This window comes from Natrix helvetica (assembly GCF_964273705.1).
Source record: "Natrix helvetica genome assembly, chromosome: 16".
Lineage (NCBI taxonomy): Eukaryota > Metazoa > Chordata > Lepidosauria > Squamata > Natricidae > Natrix > Natrix helvetica.
In genome coordinates this window covers 4,968,854-4,979,619 of record NC_138563.1, presented here as the reverse complement: position 1 = coordinate 4,979,619, position 10,766 = coordinate 4,968,854, and positions in this window count along the sequence as shown.

The following is a 10,766-nucleotide window of genomic DNA, read 5'->3' as shown; positions in this document are numbered from 1 at the left end:
CTCTCAATAGTCCTGACAGGTAGACTATGCTGAGAGAGAGGGATTGATTCATGCCACCGCAATCATTCAATGACAACCTGGAAACGTACATCTAAGCCTCTCTTAAATCCAACAATTATAACAGACGTTTGGAGGTCTACAGTAACGGAATAACAGAGTTGGAAGGGACCCTGGAGGTCATCTAGTCCAACCCGCTGCTCAAGCAGGAGACCCTATGCCATTTCAGACAAATGGTTGTCCAATCTCTTCTTAAAAACTTCCAGCGTTGGAGCATTTATAACTTCTGGAGGCAAGTCGTTCCACTGATTGTTCTCCTTAGTTCTAGGTTGCTGCTCTCCTTCTTTAGTTTCCATCCATTGCTTCTTGTCCTGCCTTCAGGTGCTTTGGGGAATAGCTTGGGCCCCTCTTCTTTGTGGCAGCCCCTCAAATATTGGAACCCCGCTATCATGTCACCCCCAGACCTTCTTTTCATTAAACTAGGTAAAGGTAAAGGTTCCCCTCGCACATATGTGCTAGTCGTTCCCGACTCTAGGGGGCGATGCTCATCTCCGTTTCAAAGCCGAAGAGCCAGCGCTGTCCGAAGACGTCTCCGTGGTCATGTGGCCAGCATGACTCGACGCTGAAGGCGCATGGAAAGCTGTTCCCTTCCCACCAAAGGTGGCTCCTACTTGCATTTTTATGTGCTTTCGAACTGCTAGGTTGGCAGAAGCTGGGACAAGCCACGGGGGCTCACTCCATTACGCGGCGCTGGGGACTCGAACTGCTGGCCTTTCTGATCAACAAGCTCAGTGTCTTAGCCACTGAGCCACCATGTCCCTCTTCGTTAAACTAGACATACCCAATTCCGGCAACTCTTCTTCATATGTTTTAGCCTCCAGTCCCCCTAATTATCTTTGTTGCTCTTCTCTGCACTCTTTCTAGAGTCTCCACGTCTTTTTTACATCGCAAAACATTACAGGTGTGGCCTTATAAAGTGGCATAATGACAAACCTATCACTATAGCCACAAAAATCTACGGACTGTTGCAAATTAGAGGCAAGGAAGGAGAGAAATGCGTTGCATCAAGCCAGCAAAATGCCATTCTGTCTTCGAAAATAAACACACGTGCACAAACCCAGAAAGACTGACAAAAACGTGCCAAAAGTCGCGTTCCCATTTTACAGATGAGGAAGACTGAGGATGAGAGCTAATTGAGGCCAACAAGGTCATGGGAGGGGGGGGGGAGCGTGTAAATGGAAGAGAGAAAAAAAAGAATATTCCATTTTATTCGCCGTTGCTAAAGAATCCATGAAAGCGGATGGCTTCCTATGATGATGAAAATCAGAGATCAGATCAGGGGCAGAAAATAGCAAATTTTGAGTGTTTGTCCTGCTGCATTTCAACCCAATATTTTTATGTTCAGATGCCAGCAATGGGGAGACATCTGCTCAGCAGCTGGAAGGAAAGGGGGAATCTATCTGGCCCTTTTCAAACAAAATTGGCTGCTTCTTTCCCTCTTTTGCGCCCCCCCCTGCCCTCCCCCCCTCTTCTCCCTGTCTTGTTCCCGCCCCCCCCCCCCCCAATTTACCGGTTCGGCTGGGCCTTTAACCCTGATTAAAAGGGATGAGTGATTTTGTTCCTCTTCATTCATCTTGGCTAGGATGTGTTTTCTCAGTGCCGACTTCCTATGGGCATATCTAGAAGAGGGGAAAACAAAATAGAGGATAATTCCTGTTTCTTTAGTGAAAACTTCCCGGACGCCCTTCAGCACGATTGGGGTGGGACCCCTGTTGGCCAAGGTCCCTTCTCAGTCCTTCATGGTTAATCCCGGTTGCTTTCCTCCGAATCTCGCCCCGCCGCCTTGAGTTTTTCTTAGCGTTTTTTTGGGGGGGGGAATGGAGGAGGAGGAAGGAGAAAGAGGAAAATGGGAAGGGGAGAGGAGGAGGAGGAGGAGGAGGAGGAGGAGGAGGAGGAGGAGGAGGAGGAGGAGGAGGAGGAGGAATGTAGAGTCCTTGATATTCTCTGAGCTTGGTGGTTTTCTTGCAGACATTTCATGACCCAACTAGGGAACATCATCAGTGCTAGAAGTGAATAGGGATTGTGAAGAGGAGGAGGAGGAAGAGGAGGAGGAGGAATGTAGAGTCCTTGATATTCTCTGAGCTTGGTGGTTTACTTGCAGATGTTTCATGACCCAACTAGGGAACATCATCAGTGCTAGAAGTGAATAGGGATTGTGAAGAGGAGGAGGAGGAAGAGGAGGAGGAGGAATGTAGAGTCCTTGATATTCTCTGAGCTTGGTTGTTTTCTTGCAGACGTTTCATGACCCAACTAGGGGACCTCATCAGTGCTAGAAGGGAGTGTGTGGATTGTGGAGGGGAAGAGGAGGAGTGGGGTGAAGGGAGGAGGAGGAGGAGGAGGAGGAGGAGGAGGAGGAGGAGGAGGAGGAGGAGGAGGAGGAGAAGAAGAAGAAGAAAGAGGAGGATAAAGATAGGAGGAGGAGATAGGAGGAGGAGGGGAGGGGAGAAGAGGAAGAGGAAGAAGAAGAAGAAGAAGAAGAAGAAGAAGAAGAAGAAGAAGAAGAAGAAGAAGAAAGAGGAGGAGGATAAAGAGGAGGAGGAGGAGGAGGAGGAGGAGGAGGAGAGAAGAAGAAGAAGAAGAAGAAGAAGAAGAAGAAGAAATAACAACAACAACAACAACAATAATAATAATTAGGAGTTCTACTCCCACCTTCAGCATGACAGCCGGTTGTTCACTGTCTTGAGAGATTTATACAAATGATAAAAACAGGATAAAATAAAATATGATGAAGACGATGATTGGGGTGTGAATGCCCATGGAAGCAGGATGGCATAATGCCTGGCATAAAGAAACCTTCCCTCTTCCTTGGCACAACCCTCTCTCTACCCACCTACAGAATCCCTGGATTTCTCCCTCCCCCCAAAAAAAGCATTCAACCCTTAAAGTGGACCTTCCAGGCTTTTCCCAGCCACAGTCGCACCCCACCTCCACCCCACCTCCACCCCACCCCGCCCAGTACCTGCCCCCCTCGCTGTACCCCCAAAGACTAAAGCGGACTCAACCTCTGCCTAAAGCAGAAAACCAGAAGCCACTTTCTCAGGGGAAGAAACCATCTGAAAAATGCGGACGGGGGGAGGCTGAAAAAGAGACCACAAGAATCTGCTTCTTCCCCCCCATAAAGGACTCACACAAATCAAGCAGACCAACCCAAACATTCGAAGACTGGAAACTCTTAATGGGGGCCAAGACCAAACTTAGTAGTTTTATCTCCCCCACAGTGTTACCTCAGCCGTGAAATCACTAAAAGCCTGTGGTTGAACCATTGTTTGCTCAAGGGCCAGCACTTTGCCTACCCAGCAGGGTTGTTGTTCTTAGCAGACCGGGATAAAGCTCTTTTCACAACAGGCGCTTTCAGCCTGAGCTGTCCTCGCGCTTAGAATCTCAAAGCAGCGCCGCTCAAAATTAGGGCAAATCAAACACCTTTTTTCCCCCCATTTCAACACAAAGCTTTTAAAGTGTTTGTTTGTTCCTCTTTCTTTTTTAAAGGGAGGAAATATCAAATGAAGGGAAGTGTGAATGATGGCATTTGTTTGCGAAAGCAATTTTTGCCGGCAAATTAAAAAAAGTCTCCCGTCAAGATCCCCTGATTTTGCAAAAAGCATTTAAATTTAAATCAGTTGGCACAAAATGATTAATCGCCCCAATTAATATGCATTTTCCCTTCGCCCTGATTAGTTTTCTCTCTCCTGGCTCCCTCTCCCACTGAAATTCAGATAGGAAAAACCCCTCGGGGCTGAGACCAATCTTTTTGCCTGTGCAAAGTTCATAAAATGTAAGAAAGCAAAGGATTAATCTCCTTCTCCCCCTGCCCCTCTCTTTCTTAGGGGAAAGGATTCCTGCTTGGGTGGAAGAGTTAGGAATCCTGGCCCATCATTCTGTGCCATAAATATTTTGGGATTGTGTTTCTAGGCCTGTTTCAGATTGGTGGACTTCAACACCTAGAATCCCCCAGACAGCGTGCTTTAAGATGGGTGGGCTTCAACCCTCAGAATGAGAGAGGGAGGGAGAAAGGAAGGAAAGAAAGACCTGGAGGGAGGGAAGGAAGGAAGGAGGGACAAGGAGGGAGGGAGGGAAGGAAAGAAGGAAAAACCTGAAGGATGGAAGGCAGAAGAGGGAAGGAAGGAAGGAAGGAAGGAAGGAAGGAAGGAAGGAAGGAGAGAGGGAGGGGGGAGAGAAGGAGGGAGGGAGGGAGGAGAGAAGGAAAGAAGGAAAAACCTGGAGGAAAGGAAGGAGAGATGGAGGGAGGGAAGGAGGGACAAGGAGGGATGGGGGAAGGAGACAAGAAAAGAAGGAAAGAAGGAAAAACCTGAAGGATGGAAGGCAGAAGATGAAGGGGAGGGAGGGAGGGAGGGAGGGAGGGAGGAAGGAAGGAAGGAAGGAAGGAAGGAAGGAAGGAAGGAAATGCAGGGAAGGAAGAAGGGACAGGGAGGGAGGGTTGAAATTTGGCCATGTTGTCACTGAATCTCCAAAGTGGCCAAGTGGGACTGGGGGCTCCTGACTTTCTTTTTAATGATCAGAACCCCAAATCAAGAGAGAGGAGGTCCCTAAAGAGAGGTCCCTAAAGCAAGGAAGAAAATATTTAAGACAGCCCCCAAATGCATCCCACCTTGCTCTCCTGGCTGGCCCCGATCCAATTCACCCTAGACCCCCAGCCTGGATCAAGCAGAGCGGAAGGGAAAGGAGAGCTACCCATCCAGCCACCTTCCCTGCCTCCCACCCACCCACCCCCCAGTACCTGCAATGGGCGCTCACTTTTTTTCCTGTGGCAAATGAATTCACCTCCCATTTCCTACTTGGTGCTTAGAGTGACATAATAGGACAGGTGCTGCCACCTCACCTGTTACCAAGTAACAGAGAAAGACTCTGATGTCTAAGGCAAGTGAATGGGTTGGGGTTGAGGTAGGGGTTGAGGGTTGAGGGGTTTCTCAAGCTGTGCCATCCCCCACCCCCACCCACCCACCCACCTACCCTCCAACTTCTGGGCAAAGTTTCTCAATGGGGACTTTTAAAAAAAAAAAACAGGTGGTTAATTTGATGATACTATTATTATTATGAGTCCCGGTGGCGCAGCGGTCAGAGTGCAGTACTGCAGGCTAACGTCTGCTGACTGCCGGCTCCCTGCGATTTGGCAAAATTTCAAATCTCACCAGGCTCAAGGTTGACTCAGCCTTCCGTCCTTCTGAGGTCGGTAAAATGAGGGCCCAGATTGTTGGGGGCAAGAGGCTGACTCTGCAAACTGCTTAGAGAGGGCTGTGAAGTACTGTGAAGTGGTTATATAAGTCTACGGGCTATTGCTATCTTCCTTCCTTCCTTCCCAGTGATTAGTACCGCAGGCTAACTCTGCAGACTGCCAACAGTTCAATCCTGACCACCCACAAGATTGACTCAGCCTTCCATCCTTCCGAGGTCGGTGGAATGGAATGGAATGGAATAGAATAGAATAGAATAGAATATGGAATGGAATAGAATAGAATAGAATAGAATAGAATATGGAATGGAATAGAATAGAATAGAATAGAATACTTTATTGGCCGTGTAATTGGACACACAAGGAATTTGTCTTTGGTGCATAAGCTCTCAGTGTACATAAGGAGAATAAAAATACATTCATCAAGAATTCTAAGGTACAACACTTAATGATAGTCACAGGGTACAAATAAGCGATCAGGAAACAATCAATATCAATATCAATCGTAAGGATACAAGCAACAAAGTTACAGCTATTCAGTCATAAGTAGGTGGGCTCTTGCAGGAAACAATTCATTCATTCGGTCGTTAGATTCGTTTCAGGAGTGTGAAGATCTGTCCGTGAATCTCAGAGACTCTGTGCCCAGAGTCTTTCCTTGCACAGCACTTCATTTGGAAAATATTGACAGGGCAGCTTTCCAAGATAGATAAGGTCTGTGGTCATAAATACACCTTTGAAAGATTGTTTGCCAGGCCTTGGCTGAATGAGGGGAATTCACATTCGTTTAATAAAGGGGTTTTTGTTGGGACCAGGAATCTACCTCGTGCTTTTTGGGGAAGCCAGGCTGCGTAGTATCCATGTAGTATCCCTGCCGGCATGGATTTGCGCCACACTTTTGCTCTGGATGTCTGCGCCTTCTGTTACACCTAGGTGGTGATTTATTCACAACCCTTCCTCAAAAAAACAGAGGGGGGAAATGGGATGAGCATTAATCTCTTGCTAGCTATAAAGCCCATTATGTAATGTCTTATTTATGAATTCATCTTTGCAGCCAGACATTTGAAAACAGCCTTGTCCTTTCTCTTCTCAAACAAAACCCCTCCGGGCATCTCACAAATTTAATTTTTAAAAATGAAAGGGAGCTGGCAAGCGTGGTAATGAACACATAAGCCCTCTATAATAACTTGAAATGTACTGTAAAATCGTACATCTCTAAACAAGGTAGTGTTTTATTTTAAAAAAAAAAATAGTGACAAGCTATAAGAGAGAAGACTGGAGCCAACACCTTATTGCATCGCAGAATGCAAATTTGGGGGGCACGAAATAGAAGATTCCCCCCCCCCAAACCACGTTCTGTAATCCCCCTTTTGAGGATGGATTTGAGGACAGGTTTAAAAAAAACCAGTAAGAATTCTTTATTGGCCAAATGTGACTGGACACGCAAGGAATTTTGTCTTTAGTGCATAATCTCTCAGTGTACATAAGGAGAATAAAATACATTCATCGAGAATAAAAAGATACAACCCTTAGTGATAGTTAAGGTTACTAATACGCTATCAAATCGTACTAGGAAACAAATACAAATTGTAGAGATACAAGCAACATGGTTATAGACGTAATTTGGGGAGAGAGAGATACTAGGAAGGAAGAGAAAATAATAGTAATGCAGACTTAGTAAATAGTTTGACAGTGTGGTGGGAATTAGTTGTTTAGCAGAGTGAGGGTGTTTGGGGAAAAACTGTCCTTGTGTCTAGTTGTTGTGGTGTGCAGTGCCCTATAGCGTCATTTTGAGGGTAGGAGTTGAAACAATTGATGTCCAGGATGCGAGGGGTCTGTAGATATTTTCATGGGCCTCTTTTTGACTTGGGCAGTGTGTAGGTCCTCAATGGAAGGCAGATTGTAGCAATTGTTTTTTTTTTTAACCAAATCATTTTTTCTCTCTTCCCTACCTCTATGCCAGCTGTTGGTATATTAAACGTTCCCATGGTTACATGGGAAAATAAAATTAAAATCATGTTTTGGTGACCTCATTTGCCATTTCTCTTCTTCTAATTCAGAAATCCAGTTTGACCGAGGTTTCTGCTTTTCAATAGCCGGGTTTTAAAATGCATGGTGCAGAGCAGTGTTTCTCAATCTGAGCAACTTTAAAATGTGTAGATTTTAATTCCCAGAATTCCCATCCAGTATGCTTTAAGATGGGTGGACTTCAACTCCCAGAATCCCGCAGCTATCATGCTTTAAGATGGGTGGACTTCAATTCCCAGAATCCCCCAGCCAGTGTGCTTTAAGATGGGTGGACTTCAACTCCCAGAATTCCCCAGCTAGCATGCTTTAAGATGGGTGGACTTCAATTCCCAGAATCCCCCAGCCAGTGTGCTTTAAGATGGGTGGACTTCAACTCCCAGAATTCCCCAGCTAGCATGCTTTAAGATGGGTGGACTTCACCTCCCAGAACTCCCCAGCCAGCATGCTTTTAAAATGAATGGACATCAACTCCCAGAATCCCCCAGCCAGCAGGTTTTAAGAGGGATGGATGTCAACTCCCAGAATTCCCCAGCTAGCACGCTTTAAGATGGGTGGACTTCAACTCCCAGAATTCCCCAGCTAGCATGCTTTAAGGTGGGTGGACTTCAACTCCCAGAATTCCCCTGGCAGCATGCTTTTAAGATGAATGGACTTCAACTCCCCCAATCCCCCAGCCAGCAGGTTTTAAGAGAGATGGATGTAAACTCCCAGAATTCCCCAGCTAGCTAGCCTGTGGGATTCTGGATGTTGAAATCTACATATTTTAAAATTATCACGGTTGAGAAACATTGATCTAGAGGAAAAACGATGGGGGGGTGGAATAAATGATCCCTGAAAATTATCATTAAAGCTGGAGAATAACAGAGACACTTGCTGAGGTCTCCTGAACAAAACCTCGAGGGTTGTTTTTTTTCAAATCTTCCTTCGAAAAGAGAAGATGGGCTCAGATGTAAAATATCTCAAGACTGGGAAAGAATTTCTGTTTTCTTTATTCTGACTCCAGAGACAATCCACATTTCGAAGCACAATTGGGTTAGAGTCGTTCAAATGTGAAATCAGCTAATTGTGCGTCTCTCTCTGTGGGTATGGTGGTGATTTATAGTAAATGTCATCTTTCTTTTGGATCTTTGGCCTGCTACACTTTTTATTATTCTACTATGCCTTTTCTAGTGTGGGAAAATGGGAGGAGGGATTGTACGGAGTTCGATGCTATGTAGCCATAACAACATTCTTTCTAGAAAGCCAAGGTCATCCTTTGTCTTTGCACCTCTGCACCTGACCGAAACTGGATCGGTGGAACTACCAGAGTGGCAGTGGAAGATTGGACCATGTGATGGACTTGTGGCTGTGGGGGACAAGATCTTGAACTTTCAACTGGGTGGGGAAAACCGGGAAGCTTTCAGATTCGGGTTTTCCCAGATGTGCCCACATGGCTGTCTTAATAAATTGGAACTTTGAGCAATACTTTGCCTCGGACTCTGATTTACTTTTGGATGCTATTTGGAACGCTGACAGTAAGGATGATAGGATTTTGCAAGTAGGGGTGGAGACTAATACACCCCCTCCCCAAGGGAAGGGAGGTGGGGACCTCTCCTGATGTTCTTAATAACCCCCGAGAAACCAAAGTACGATTCCCACACTCTGAATTTTTTTCTCATCTATAAATCTTTGCAGCTGGCCCTGAACGAGAAATGAATGTTATTCTCAATCAAACACGTTGTCCACACAATATCCTGACCTTTTGCAAGATTTCTGGAGAATATTAGATTGGGAAATGTTGAAGCAAGCTGGCAACATTAAGTAAGCATCGAAATGTGCCCGCCTGGCATTTGGCTTTTAATTCTCACATCCTGCCAGGTGGTTTTCGTCTCAGAAGGCAGGAGCACAGAGCAAGCCCAGAGAACAAAATAAAAGGTAACTGAGGCCAAGAACAAAATTAAGATTTGTCCTGTTGTCATAGAGTCTGGAACGGCCAGCACATATATGCGAGGGGAACTTTTACCTTTACCTTTACAACGGCTAGGACCACATCTATAGGGCATTTCTCCTAGGGGGACTTGTTGGCTCCTATTTCTAGTGTCTTTGTTTTGATTTTCGGTAAATCACTTTTCTCAACAAGGTCCTTCAAAAGCTCATTTCTCACCGGGGGCTTTTTAGGACCAGAGAGGATCACGCTGGAAATGTGATCCTGGTTAAGCCAGCTTGGAAGATGCATTGGGCTGAAAGGAACATCAGTCACAGAGGACTAGCTGCTCAATGAACCTAGTTCACACAGCAGAGTTAATCCCCTGTCATCTTCTGAAACCAGAGAATTCAATACTTCCACAGAAGTGCCTTTTTATCTGCCTTTGATCCTTGGCTGTGCTTCCATCCATCTCTGGATGACACCGAGAGTTTGTCTTTTTTACAAGTAAGACACTTTCCCAATTAAAATCAGCCGAAAATGCAGCGAAATTCCCACCGGGTCAAACTCCTTGTCAGTCACTGGGAACAAGATCTGAGCTGTTTATTTAAATTATTTCAGGCTGATCGTGGCTATGTGTTATGGTCTGCCAACGGCCAGTGGAGCTGGCAGCAGACTCGGACAGTGAGGAGGGTTGGGGAGGAACCTGGGCCAGTCCTGGAGTCTGGGGAAGGCTCTGAGGAGGGCTCTGTGTCAGAGGCAGAGAGGGGGCCAGGGCCGTCTGACAGTTCTCAGCTGCCTTCGGAGTCAGACATCAGTGGGGCAGACGAACAACTGGAGCCTGTTCCCAGAGTGCGCCTATGTAGAGTTGTCAGTGGGGAGGGAAGGGAGATTTTGCAGTATCCTTCCCCTGGAGTGGGGAGGGAAGGGATATTTTGCAGTATTCTTCCTCCGGAGTGGGGAAGGAAGGGATATTTTGCAGTACCCTTCCCTTGGAGTGGGGAAGGAAGGGAGATTTTGCAGTACCCTTCCCCTGGAGTGGGGAGGGAATGGAGATTTTGCAGTATCCTTCCCCTGGAGTGGGGAGGGAATGGAGATTTTGCAGTATCCTTCCCCTGGAGTGGGGAGGGAATGGAGATTTTGCAGTATCCTTCCCCTGGAGTGGGGAGGGAAGGGAGATTTTGCAGTGTCCTTCCCCTGGAGTGGGGAGGGAAGGGAGATTTTGCAGTATCCTTCCCCTTCCACACCCACCAAGCCATGCCCACAGAACCGGTAGTAAAAAAAATGTGAATCCCACCACTGCCTGCATCTTCTCCTCCAACTTCTAGCCGCGCTCTTGCGGAGCAAATGAAAGATGTCGTGGAAACGGCAGCCCACGCTGTGCCCCAAATTAACCCCCCCCCCCCCGGCTCTTAGATGCCTCTTTTTTGTTTTCCTTGCAAAGTGATGGAAAAAGTGGCTCCTTCTGACCTTCCAGACTTTTAAGCCCTGTGACTATAAGAACCACGCCAAATCCCCAAATGCCCACCACAAAGCCTCCCCACCCACCCACCCACCAACACACAGGCCATCATTCACAGCTCCTTCAGAAAA